Source organism: Heliconius melpomene, chromosome 19 (genome assembly GCF_056956725.1).
Source record: "Heliconius melpomene rosina isolate 202511_hmr_F chromosome 19, ASM5695672v1, whole genome shotgun sequence".
NCBI lineage: Eukaryota > Metazoa > Arthropoda > Insecta > Lepidoptera > Nymphalidae > Heliconius > Heliconius melpomene.
The window spans coordinates 4,962,689-4,975,816 of record NC_140407.1 but is presented as its reverse complement, the minus strand read 5'-3'; the positions used below and the strand labels follow the sequence as shown (position 1 = coordinate 4,975,816).

Below are 13,128 nucleotides of genomic sequence, written 5' to 3'. Positions count from 1 at the left end.
AATAATAAAGTATATATAAACCTTCCCTGAGAAATATTCGACCTAATAGTGAAAACCGCATAAAAATCCGTTGGGTGGTTTAGAAGAAGAAGAGTTAGAAAGTTCAGACACGAAAAGCGACTTTGTTTTATAAGATATAGGATATCAATCACCATGTATAGAGGTGTATATTACAAGATAAATATTAAGAAAATATTTGGACGAAAATATTTTTCGTTATCAACGCTGTAGAGGTACGTACAAAGCGATTGCTTAAATATCAATGATAAACGAAGGTGCCTTAAGGTATATTTTATAATTGTTTGTTCAGTTGTAACCAAAATATTAATTATTTGTATTCCATATTGCATTATTCATTGCATGCATAACATAAAAACCGGCCGTCGTGGCACAGCAGTGGGTTCGATTCCCACTCGGGCGAATAAATTATTTCCTTCAGACAACAAGAGAAGGCGCGGTGTTGAGTTCCGCCACACATTCAGAATGTCTCAAAAGTTGGGCAGAAGGCGAAGATACGCGAAGGCTAAGCTACCTCTAGCGATAATATGAGAAATAATTTCTTCATAGAAATTATTACCTATAATGGGTGATTGAAATGAAAGATTTATTGTTCAAAATTGGCTTGAAATAAATTAAATACTGCTATTATCAAGCATAGTAATGAATTCAAAACCCAGTTCATTTAGTGTTAATATACCTTACCTTTTCTGATTTGTTCCTACAAGTTTTTCTGTTGAGTTCCGCTATTTTATTTTATATAAAAAGATTTAATTGTAGGGCGAGTGAAAGTATTAATAAGTTTTTTATTTACTCTATAAGGCACATAAAATAATAAGTAATAAAATATTTAAGAAAAAAAATCCATAATTGGGTCGCCATTTAAAAAATGATTACGTACAATTTCGTCATATTTCAGGATATGAACATGTACAAAAATATATAAAAAAAGGTTAAGTAATATTAAAAAAAAAAATATCTGCGACGTTTCCTTAAATGAATCAAATAAAAATCTCGCTTAAAATTAAAATTTTGACAGAAATGACAAGAATTTCCGCAATTCATTTAAATTTAGTTACGACAGTCATTTTTTTTGTGTTATTTCGACATTATGTGACCCACATTTTTATTGCTTATTCGATAGAAATATGTTTTCTCTAATAAATTGTTTGCTATGATGTATATATTACCTAAAGCACTATGTACTTTTATATAGGTATACCTATGGCCGATCTTACAGACGTCAGACTGGTAAAAAACGATTTACTTATAACGATGGAATTAATAATAAACGCTGATTATATCGTTTCTATGTCCTTATTTGGCTATCTTCTGCAAATATTTTTCTTATATATTTTAAATATTTTTTGGTTTTTCTGACATTTTTAGGTCGTAAACTTTGAGTTCTTGTTTATAGCTTTAAAGTAGGTTTGAGAACTATTAATATGACTATAGAATATTATAATACTTATCTATTAATTTAAATACATCGCCTATTATGAGAATACGAATACACTGACTAATACAATTTAGTATCAGTTATTCTACAATAAATAATAGCCGCGACCAGTGTTATGTAAACCACTTGACACATTAGCCTTTATAAAGTTTATTTTAAGAAAATAATACTGTTATTTTGTTATTCGCACGATTATAGTATCAACCTTCGGCTATTTCTGGTTGTTTTTTTAAAACGAGTTTAAAAAAAAAATGTATCGATCGATTCTTTAATTAAATGATTTGTCAGTATTTAAGAATTATATTTCGGCAATGGCATTTCCTATTAATATTTTATCGCTATAGTGTATTATATTGTAGATAGTATTACATCGTAACGAGCGCACCGGCCAGTTTATTGACGCCGCATCCGTCTGAACTTGGGTTTAAGCCTCTGTGAATGTCATCTAGTCTCAGTACAACTGCAGTTGTGTGTGCGACGTACGTGTCGCGCACAACACGCTCACACCACGAACAGCCTAAATAGAAATACAAAAAAAAAAAAAACAGTCAAACGTCAAATTCAAAAGTTACAAACGTCACAAAATATATTCCCGCGCGAACTATCGTGCGAGTGAGACGGCCGCCGGTGTTTGTGTGACGTCGTTGGCCGGTGCATAGCGAAATAAAATAATGAAAAGTGGCATTCAGTAATTTCGTTGTGTTTACGCGCGTTGCTAGTTTGTTTGGTTACCGCGTTTACTTTTTCCCGCGGCCGGTGCTGCCCTCTGGCACGCGTGGTGCTGTCAAAACAATAACCTAAGTGCTTCAATTGAGGAATATTTTCGTTTTCGCGGCGGGACCGCGGCGGCGACGTGGAAAATTGATGTAGCGGTGTGTTTTTTTCCGAAACTTAACCTACGACAATCTTCAGTAGCGCGCGAGCTGTCCCCGCACGCGCCTCGCTCGCCATCCGCCACTGAACGCGGCGGAAATACGAATGGAAACCAACCTGGAGCCCACCGCCGACCGAACTTCTCCAAAAACACCCAAAACGTCAAACACACACCGACCAATTGAAAGTTATTGCTCAAATCTGTGATGTAGACTACATAGTGCCTTACGTACAAACTGATAATTTATATTGTGATGTCATAGTGCAAATAGTTAGAAAACTAGTTAAGTGGACTATATTTTTTGGATAAACACTCCACGGTACAGTGCTTATGGACTACTGCATAGACTCTATAAGGTAAGTCAGTTCGACAGTATTAATTACAGTTACGTATAGGTAATTTGTGTCGAAGGAACGCCAATCTTAATCTATGAACTTGATTGCACTGGCGTGAAGTTGGTAACGTATCAAGTGCATTCCTAGTTGCGCTTGCAAATTCACCCGTGTGGACCGCTAGCTTCTGATAGATATGCTCCACGTGACTTTGGACCTTATCGCCATAAACAGATTCTTACTTATATCTTATTAGATTGAGTGAAATTTTGCATTTTTCTTATGCAAAATTGTGCAAGAACTGTCATGTCTTTTTGGTCTATTTTTCTTTGTGAATATTAAAGTCGGACCAATGGCCATGATTACCCGCTATCGCGCAAGCACACGTATGTATAAATGTATATACATCCTAAGGTTACTATTATAATTTAATTGAATTATTATTTATTGCATTTAACGGTCTCATCGATGAATAACAAAATTGTTTCTGAAAGAAACAATGTATTGTATAATATCCACTTCTTAAATGAATCATCAAACAAAAAATAACGATTTTATCTATAAAAGGACTTTAATACGCTATACATATACTTATAAGAAATATATAGATATGTGTACTATAAAAACTGGCGAATACTGCGTAGTTCTTTTATGTATGTAGTGCCTTATATTTGACATCATGAAAGTTTTCTTTTGAGCATTTTACGTTCGCAACGATACTTGTAGATTATAACTTTCTAGAAACAATGAATTTACTTTTCTACAGATAGTTTGGTCTGGATTTTGTTTGAATTTAGATAGAATAAACACGTTAGTGTCCACCTAGTTGTGTACACCTTGAAAACTATTAATAAGAGGAGTCTTGCCTTTTTCTCGCATAGGAAGTATTTATTTTAGACATTGTATGTTAAAAAAGATCAATTTTTCAGAGTAGGAATCAAACTTCAACCATCGCATTTACAGTCAGTAAGGATGGATTTTAAAACTCATATAGGTAAGACATAGTTAAAAGGTAATAATAATCGAATACAGACAGCGAAATAAAAAAAGATTTTTACGGAACTTAAAGCCGTGCTTCTCCTGCCAAAGCAAGCTGCCAAAGAAATAAAAGTAACTAATATTATAATCTATATATTATCGCAAATTAACAATTTTATAGTAACAAATGTCAATTGGTAGATACTTATATACTTACATATTTATAGTTCTATCTATTGTACTATTAATTCATCGTGTGTTTTAGTTTTTATTATATTTTACAATATGCCTACTATAACATTATAAGTTGAAAATCGTCATCAAAACATCAAGGGCCATTCTTTATAATATGAGTAACTTATCATTGTAAAAGGAGTCCATTTTTCTAATCAATACTTAATGTTACGAAAGTGAAGAGTTTGTTTGATTGAACACACTAATCTCAGGAACTATTGCTTCGAGTAGCATTGTCTGTATTGGATTGTCCGTTGATCGAAGTAGACAATAGAGTATACTACCTCACGTTAATAATTTTCTCAGGTGGTTAGAATCTGTCATAAAATACACAACTCTTAGTTATTTCCATTTAGTGAGGCGGCAAGTAAAAGCTAAACTATAATAAATAAAACAGCTTCACTTATTTATTAAAACGTAATTATAAAAATGTACAAAAAATATAATAATAATTTTATATTATTTATTATTTGTACCAATTTGAGTGAAAGAAAAAAATAATAATTTGATTAATTTTATGTTTAATTTTTCTAGAATTATTTTTTACGTCGAATACCTATTCAATTAATTTTAAAAGGTTACGGTTAAGGAAAGTTACGTACCTTTAAAAATAATATTATTCAATGCTATTCATCCGATTAGTTTTTTAATTTAACAATAGTCTCTTTTTGAACACTAGAAATTACATATTTAGAATCTAATCTTATAAATCTAGTGTTAAGACACTACGTTCCCATGGGCGTAGTTATAATAGGGGTAGGGTTTAATGTAAGCAAATGTAATTTGCCCTGAAAACATAAAAAATAACGCTTACACGAACAATTCTGTTCAAGATAAAGCCCAGAACCCCCCCAGAAAATATCTTTAGATTTTCAAGACATTGCGTTGAAAACTTACAGCTGCTCTTTGTCTAGTTACTAGAGTAAGATAAAAAAATAATACATCCCCGATTGAGAGTCGAACTCCAAACCATCACATTCGTCCATCTCTCTCAGTACTAAACTTCCCAAGAATCTGCTTCGAAAGTCCAAAACAAAATGCATTCTATATAGGTATTCAGTTGTTGTGGATATCGATTTCCGCGCCCGAATTACGCTATTGAAATATTAACGTCATGTGTTTGGACATTTTTGCCATCGTTCAATAGTTTCGTGCTACAAGAACAAAGGGAGAGCTTAAAAGGGTTTAGTAATTTATTTTTTTCATTTAGTGACTCATCACTCTATTTTAGGATTTAGTGACTCTATCACTCAATTGTAGAATTTAGTAGGTAGTAGATTCTTGATGTACCCCGTGTACAGCAGGGTAGACAGAGGAAACCTAGTGCTAAAACACTCCGGAGCCTATAAACACTTCTGTATACAGAAGTGAATAACTATATTTAATAACCCTTTATAGCATCAAAATAAACATGCAGTTAATTGAAAACAAACAAAAAAATATAAGATTAAAAGAAAATCAAATAAGCTAAGACTAACTTTAAGCTTTTAGGTTAAACTTTCGTTTCGTTCCACCATCCTGGGGAAAGTTACGAAAACCACGAAAATTTCAACGTAATTGTGTGCCGCTTTCATGCCACGATGCAAATGTGGAATTGTGAATTCGCTATAATAATCACAATATTTATGTAAAATAGCTAGTAAATAGGTAAGTTAGTTAGTAAATTATAGTTAATAGAAGTCATCATGATGTTATCTGATAAGTGTGGGTTCAAATCTACTCGGTAGAATATTGATATTTTACAACATATGTATTTCCCACATAGCAAGGTAGGCAGAGGGAACCTGTGAATCTACTATGAAGACACTCTGTTCCCATACATCATTCATCATGTTCATTGCCTATTTTCTGTAGAATTCTTGAGTCGCGTGTTGAGTTGCGGAACTTAATGCCGCTTTGACTCGTTACCAGAGCGGAAAAATGAAAATAATAAATATTTCATTCCCCCGAGTCAAGAGAACCAAATCCAAAACCGTCACGTCACGATTGTATAAATCGCACTTTGGTGCCCCCGCGCCACAAAAGCCTTAATTAGATTTTTTTGACCAAAAAAATTAAAAAGAAAAACAACTACAACTAATTCTAAACAAAAAGATAGTACAAAAAAGATATATAGTTAGCGTTTCAGAGGGCATTGCCCATTGACAGTTGATACTGGCACTGCATACTTAACACAAATAACGCCTGTAATTGGCTTACAGTTGAGTTATCTACAGGTTTCATTATTTTAACGCAACTACTGTAGTTAACTACTATAGTATTAGTATTATATAATTAAGTGCATCTTTCTGTCCGTGTGAATTGTATAATTATTTAATTGTGTACGTAGAGTTATAATTTGTATTAGAAATTTAAAAAATATTACAAGCTAGCGGCCCACTCGCGGCTTCGCCCGCATCTTGCCTATACAATGATGAACATTACGTGGCTATGGCTTTTTATTTCCTAGCTCTGGTAACTTAGCAAAGCGCGGCGTTGAAATCTGCCACTTATCCCGAGAATTTGGCGGAAAATGGGGAACAGAAGTGTCTTATTGGAAAAAAAAATCAAGTGCTTAGACTCTCCACGCCGCGGAACTGAACGCCGCACTTTGTTTTCTTACAAGAACGAGCAAATGAAAATAGTCCCTCGAGTAGTGATCGAACCCACAACCGTTGTGTTTAAGTCAGACAATGCCACTACTCCATGACGGCCTTAACTCGTACAATTTCATTTTAATTTTAATATTATTGTTGATATTTGAAAAATTAATACTTATAGTATAATAATAATGTTAACAAAAAAATAATCATTATTTTTTTATCCGTTTAACGATCATTTCCTTTAGTGTCATAAAAAGCACAGCCTTCTCAGTGTTGTTATAATTATAGAGTATACGCTGCTTTTCCGTTTACGTCTCGTTAAAAAAATCACATAAGCTGTGAAAACTGAAAAACAAAGCGATTTTTTATCAATAACTAGCGACCCCTCCATGGCTTCGCCTGTTTAAACTTATGGTTATAATATAGGCAAATCACACAATTTTTTACACAAATATTAATTCTGATATATAAGCTATACCACTGGTACAGCTTCATTCAAATCGGTTCAGTAGTTTTTGCGTGAAAGTGGAACAAACATCCATCCTATCAAACTTATTATTTCTACTAGGTCTACAAAATAAGAAGTAAAGTTAAAAATGTACTTTTTTCATATAAACGCTAATTTGTATTCGCAAATCGGACCCTTCCTCCCTTAACAGATGTAGTTACACCCTAATGTCACAGGACAAAAGCGATATTTAAAAATTCCACCCTAAACTGAGCTTTTGACTCACGTTTTAGACTTTTACTTTATTTTTTTGTCTTTAAACATCTCTGGGCAGGGAAGGCGAAAAGAATATAGAGTTAAGACACTTCGTTTTTTCCATTTCAACCAATTTAGAGATATTTTGCTTAGGTTTTTTTTTTCTTGCTTTCGGTACTCAACGCCGCTCTTCATAGAAATATTTCATAACCTCGAGTGGGACTCGAATCCACAACGGTCGCGTTTTCACACACTGTGCTACTGAGCAAGAAGGACCTTCCCTACAGTACATTTTAAGTTAAAATTTATTGACGGGAAAAAACAATTCGGGCATGCACACCGGGCATTATCGTTAGCTATTCGGCCAGTTTCGTGTCACCTTTTTTTTTATACCTACATTTTTTTTCTAACTCTATTGTACTGTAACACGGAAAGGTTATTTTCTGCCTGTGTTTCAGTCTAGGCTAGGTATATAGCTTAGGTATTTCGGTCGAATTACTCATTGTTTGTTCACGTAAGCGATAGGTTTTTTAGGTGGGTAGTTAGGTAGAAAGTTAAATGGAGGCACGTTCAATATGATTTATGTTATTATTGGTGAAGACTATATTTGTTAATTTTTTATTTTATTTTATTTAAGGCAACGTGTGTAAACGCGACGGTCGTGAGTTCAGTTCCCATTTGATGAAATGATTTGTTTTCATTTCCTCGCTCTGGTAGCAGGCTAAAGAGCGGTATTGAGTTTGTTATTGTACCTATGTTATAGCATGTCCTTTTAATGTTAGTTAATTAAAAAGCAATGTCTCAAAATTGGTTGCAATGTAGAGAAGTAAATGTCTTAACACTATATGTCCACTATATGTGTTTTAATATTATTTTAATTTCTTTTGTCACTATCATTTTCGATTTTTCATAAAATTACTTAATTTATTAAAACTTCTTTTTTTATTTTATATTTATATAACTAACTTTAAACATATTTTCTTTCTCTCGAGTGTAGGTATTATTGGCGTATAGTTTAGTTTAAATTAACCTAATTACAACAAAGTTACCCATAAACGGATACCGTATCAACAAACTCAAAATATCTCGAAAGTAAAGAATAAAGTGATAATTATAATATATGATAATATAGCAATTTTATATCATCCCATAATAATCCTTCCACCCACCGCCATTTTATAAATTATTAAATATTTTTCATACCAATAAATAAAAAAAAAGTAAAATAATAGCGTACTTTCGCGTCGTGTCATCGCTCTTAGGACTGGAGGGGGAATGTAGTGCTGTGACGAAAATTCTCATCATACAAGCAATAAACGTAACAGATACAATATAACTCGACCAAGACCTAACTTTATTCAGCCAGCATAGAGTATAAAATACGATATTCTATGCCACGAGATATGGTTTGCAGCTAGGAAATTCAGAAATGACTAGTCGAGCCTAATGACAAGGTTAAATGTATGAAACGCAAAGAAACTTGTTCTAAAACATTCGCCGTCCGTTAGTGTAGTGTATAGGCTATAGACAAAAAACGCGCGGCCATCTTGTAAGTTGGACATCGTGGTCGGGTGATGACTTCGGCTCAAATTACGGATATGTTTTCTATTTGCGCGCGACTTTGCTCGCTTGAACTAGACGATTATTTATTTACTGATCTGAATTGTTTTCGTGTTTTAGTAAGTAATAATAATAAGTATTAAAAATTGGGTTAGTTCGTAAAACAGTTATTTTATAGAAATTTTCACTAAACAAAATATTTTAATTGATGTAATTTTATTATTTAAGTATCGATTGAAATAAAATAAATATTTAATGTTTATGAAAATACAATAGAAAAATCTGCATGCAAATCGGTTAAGGCTTTTCTGAGATGATAGTGCACAATTGCACAAACGCGCAAACAAACTAACAAAAAAAAGGGGCATTTGGGTCCAATTCCTTTTAAAAATTACCCCAATAATATTTTTTTGCATACATCTTCCATGTACAGACAGTGATCAGTCCCATTTTCATAATAAAATGTATACTGTAGATAGAGTTTCCTATGTTACGATTTTATCTCAAATGACTTTTTTGTTCGTTTGATTGAGTTTTTAGTTTCTTGTTTATTGTTTATTAATGTTTATTTGTTATTGGAATTGAAGGAAGCTTTGATGGTTGGAATTATATTAATTGATCAATTATAAAAATAGCATAGGTATAGCATGATTGCAACTGTAAAAAAATATGAGAGTTCTATTCTCATTTGGGTGAATGAGTTTTTTTCATTTGTTTTTGCTGTTAAGAAGGAGAGCGTGGCGTGGAGTTTCTCCACTCAACTCCTAATATTGCCTACAGTGGGAAATGAACCGATAATCGTCGTGTAATGTTAGGCACTGTCTAACTGCACTTATAAATATCCTTTTTATATCCGCACAAAGTCAGGATAGGATAATAGTTAATCTATATTCAAGTGATTATTGTCCTGTCGCGTGACTAAATATACTGAACCTCTGGTTTAGATTTTTACCAAAACCAATAAAGGGTAATGCAGTAAAAATAAAAATAAAACCTAAACATAGCTTCAATGAAATTAAAAAATACTTTTATTTTGGCTGAAAAGTTTGAATGAGAGCATATAAGGAAAGCGGAAAGTCTTGACACTACGTTTTTAACACGCTTTTATTAGTTAATTTATAAAAGAGTAGAGTTAGTACACTATATTCTGTTCTAATTTCCAGTTTCCTGCTGTTTTCCACATGAAGCAGGATAGGCAGAGGGAAGCCAAGGTTTTGCCTCGACATCAGAGCCAAGAAATGAAAATAAGTTTTTTTTTTCATATCCCTGAGTGGGAATCGAACCCTGTCCCGTCAACAGTCACATACATGCGCCTCTGCGCCACGACTTCAACTCTGTAGTACTTGTGCTTAAGACATTTTATATTGAAAATATTATAAAACTTATTGTATAAGTATTTCTTTATATTATGAAATAGGCATCATAAACCTGCTTCATTTAAAATTCTACAACAATTCTAGAACTTAAATGTCGATTGCAAAAAAAAAACAATTTTCTTCATTAACTGGTATTCGACACATTGCCGTATAAGTAAATAAATTATTGTAAACAATACACAGATGTAAGGTGAGTAGTTTAGAAGCAATGTTGTATGGTCAGTTAGTTGGTACTAATTATGACTATCTATACCTATATATGAAGGCAAGTTGAAAAGTTCTTTTGTTAAATATATTATTATTTATATTAATACGATGGAAAATGAGGAGCGGAGTGTCTCAGCACTATGTACTCAGGTTACCTCTGACGCCTAGGGTATGGTGCAGGATATATCGTAAAGAAATTATCGTAATAAATGAATCGTAATGAAAGAGCGGCATTGAACTCAAATAAAAAATCAGCATCATCATCAAAGCAGCTTCATGTTGTATTCTACACACACCGGGAAGGCAGACGGATCCTAGTGTTAAGACACTCCGTTCCTCACTTTTCACAATTTTTTTGGAGTATAGCGTGTTGAGTGGTGGAACTCAACAGTGGGCGTTAGCCTTGGTACCGGAGCGAAGAAATAAAAATATTAATAAATAATAATTCATATATAATACATAATAATTTCTTTTAAATTATGTTAACAACATATTTTCTAGCTTAAGTTATGTTTGTTATCTTACTTATTTATTAATAAAGAATTTTAAAACTGCAACTACCATTTTTTTGAAGTGTAGCGTGTTGAGTGGTGGAATTCAACAGCGGGCGTTAGCCTTGGTACCAGAGCGGAGAAATAAGAATATTAATCAATAATAATTCATTTCCTTAGTGGGGATCGAACCCAATCCACTCCATATCGTCGCGCTACAGTCACACACGTGCTCCTGGGCCACGAAGACCTTAAATAAGCTCGTACCTACGTATATGCGCATACGCATCCGAAATTATCAATTCAACTACATAATTAACTGTACACACGTCAATTGTATTCGATATATCAAAGTTTCAATGTAAGTTATCTATTCAATGCCACTCAACCATTTCTTGTTGACCTCTCCGACGTCCACACCAATGAACTTTACCTAGTTCACAGTGCACTGTCTAAATGAGTGAGAGGTCATCTTATATTAGACGTCGCGCCGTTCTAAAATAGACGGTAGGCAATAATAATGTAGACTTCTGTTAAACGTTTGGTTAACAGATTTTGTTTGAAGTTTGAGCTTTTTTTACGTTTTGGTGTTATAGTTTTGAAGTAGCGAGAGGGCGTAGCGTAGCTCGCGACGGTTGCGGTTCAATTTCCACTTTGGGGAATGTTTACATTTCCTCCTTTCACTGGCCAGTCAAAACTTGATATATTTAGGCGGAAAGTAGGGAGCAAAATGCTTAAAAACCAGAAAAAATCTAGAGTTACGACACTCTCTTCTCTTTCTGCCCAATTTCCATACCTATATTATCTTTTGTCTGGCGGTTCCCATTTGTACGTTATTTTACCAGATTTTCTTTTTTGCTTCAATATTCATATTGTTACTTCGGTCAAGTTCCAGCCCAATCACGCATATAACAATATTTCTCATACAAGACTATGAGGATGGACCGAGAACGACCCGTGGTCAGCACTATAGTGTGAATCCTTCCTTATAAATCGATCTTTTAAAAAGAAAGGATATACTTAGAGGACAACATACTCTTATATAATATAGATAATACAACAATACCAGTTACATATAAATCTATTCAAATACAAAGCTAGATATAAACAAATAAATGTAAACTTAAATATCAAAGTGCACTAAACAACTTTGCTTACAAATGTCTATCTAATATTGGCATATTGGCAGCATTGGACCAGCAAGTATCACGGTTTTGAGGTTAAGGTTTACTATTACCAGTTACTACCAACATAAAATTATATTTACATCAACTTGTTTCAATGAAATAAAGTCGATTTTCCCATATTTATTGGTATTTTATAATTGTTTTTGCGTAAATGGCGTCTACGGTTGTCATTTTCTTGCGTTAGACGCAAGGGTCTTGATCTTTACATTGAATTCGCTCCCGATGTCTTGTTATACGTTCCCACGGACAGATTGGTTTTTATTACTCTTTCATGTGATTGTTGTATATATATGTGTTATGGCAGTTAAAATTTGTACTGTTATATGAACGGCTCTAGTTAGTCTTAGGTTTTGCGCAATATCTAAGAAGTAACTGTCGATTTTAAATTAATATAGTTTAGTCCATTTAAAGAAATAGATATATTTAAAATTATTTTTTCCTTACTTTGGCTAAACAAAGCGAGACTTTGATGAAACAATGAGTTCTCTCGATTTCGGGTGGAAGACGGTGAATCTGATCTCAGACCCTAGATTGTCCATGTCCATTTACTCTCCTATACGCAGGATAAAACGTAAAGTAGAAAAACTCACAGATAACAATAAAAAATAAAGTGACTGAGAGACGACGTAAGTATAGATAGATAAAACTACTGTACTTAGAATATTGAAATTTGGATTCAAGATCGGTTAAGGAGCGAAGGGCAGCCCTGAAAGAGAATCCCTAAATTCCTATAGGAACGGAAAAGCTAATTTTTTCACGTTACCTCTTAAAGTCCATGCAAACACAGTTGCAAGCAGTTACTAGTCCTTTATATAAATAACTTTGTTGCAATACAAAATAAGTGAATCAATTAAAAGAAATAAATTGTCAATACAAATTATTGAAGCTGTGACCTCCGCCTTTGCGAGCAAAGAACCAATTATTCTTATTTAACCTATATTTTAACAAGTTTATTTAGGACTAATGGTACCAGACATAACTAAATCACATGTAGCCCCGAATGGAAACGTATTATAAAACAATGAGTTCTTATCACCGCCGATTATAGAGGCAATATGAGACTGGGCACCTAAAATGTTGCTTTATTGGACATTTATGTTATGGAAATATTAACGGATTTTTTTTTTTTGCTTACAAGTCGCAATATA

At 33.2% G+C, this 13,128-nt stretch overlaps 1 protein-coding gene across 2 annotated transcripts in view; it reads left to right on the top strand.

The window, feature by feature from the left end:
- The first annotated feature begins 1,946 nt into the window (after nt 1–1,946).
- Nucleotides 1,947–13,128, top strand: part of LOC146528444 (uncharacterized) — a 188,636-nt gene continuing 177,454 nt past the window's right edge. The window contains exon 1 of one of the 2 annotated variants that reach the window (XM_085203553.1): nt 1,947–2,686. The gene's annotated coding sequence lies outside the window, so the exon portion shown is untranslated. The remainder of the gene's footprint in view (nt 2,687–13,128) is intronic. The other variant, XM_085203551.1, reaches the window with a different exon arrangement.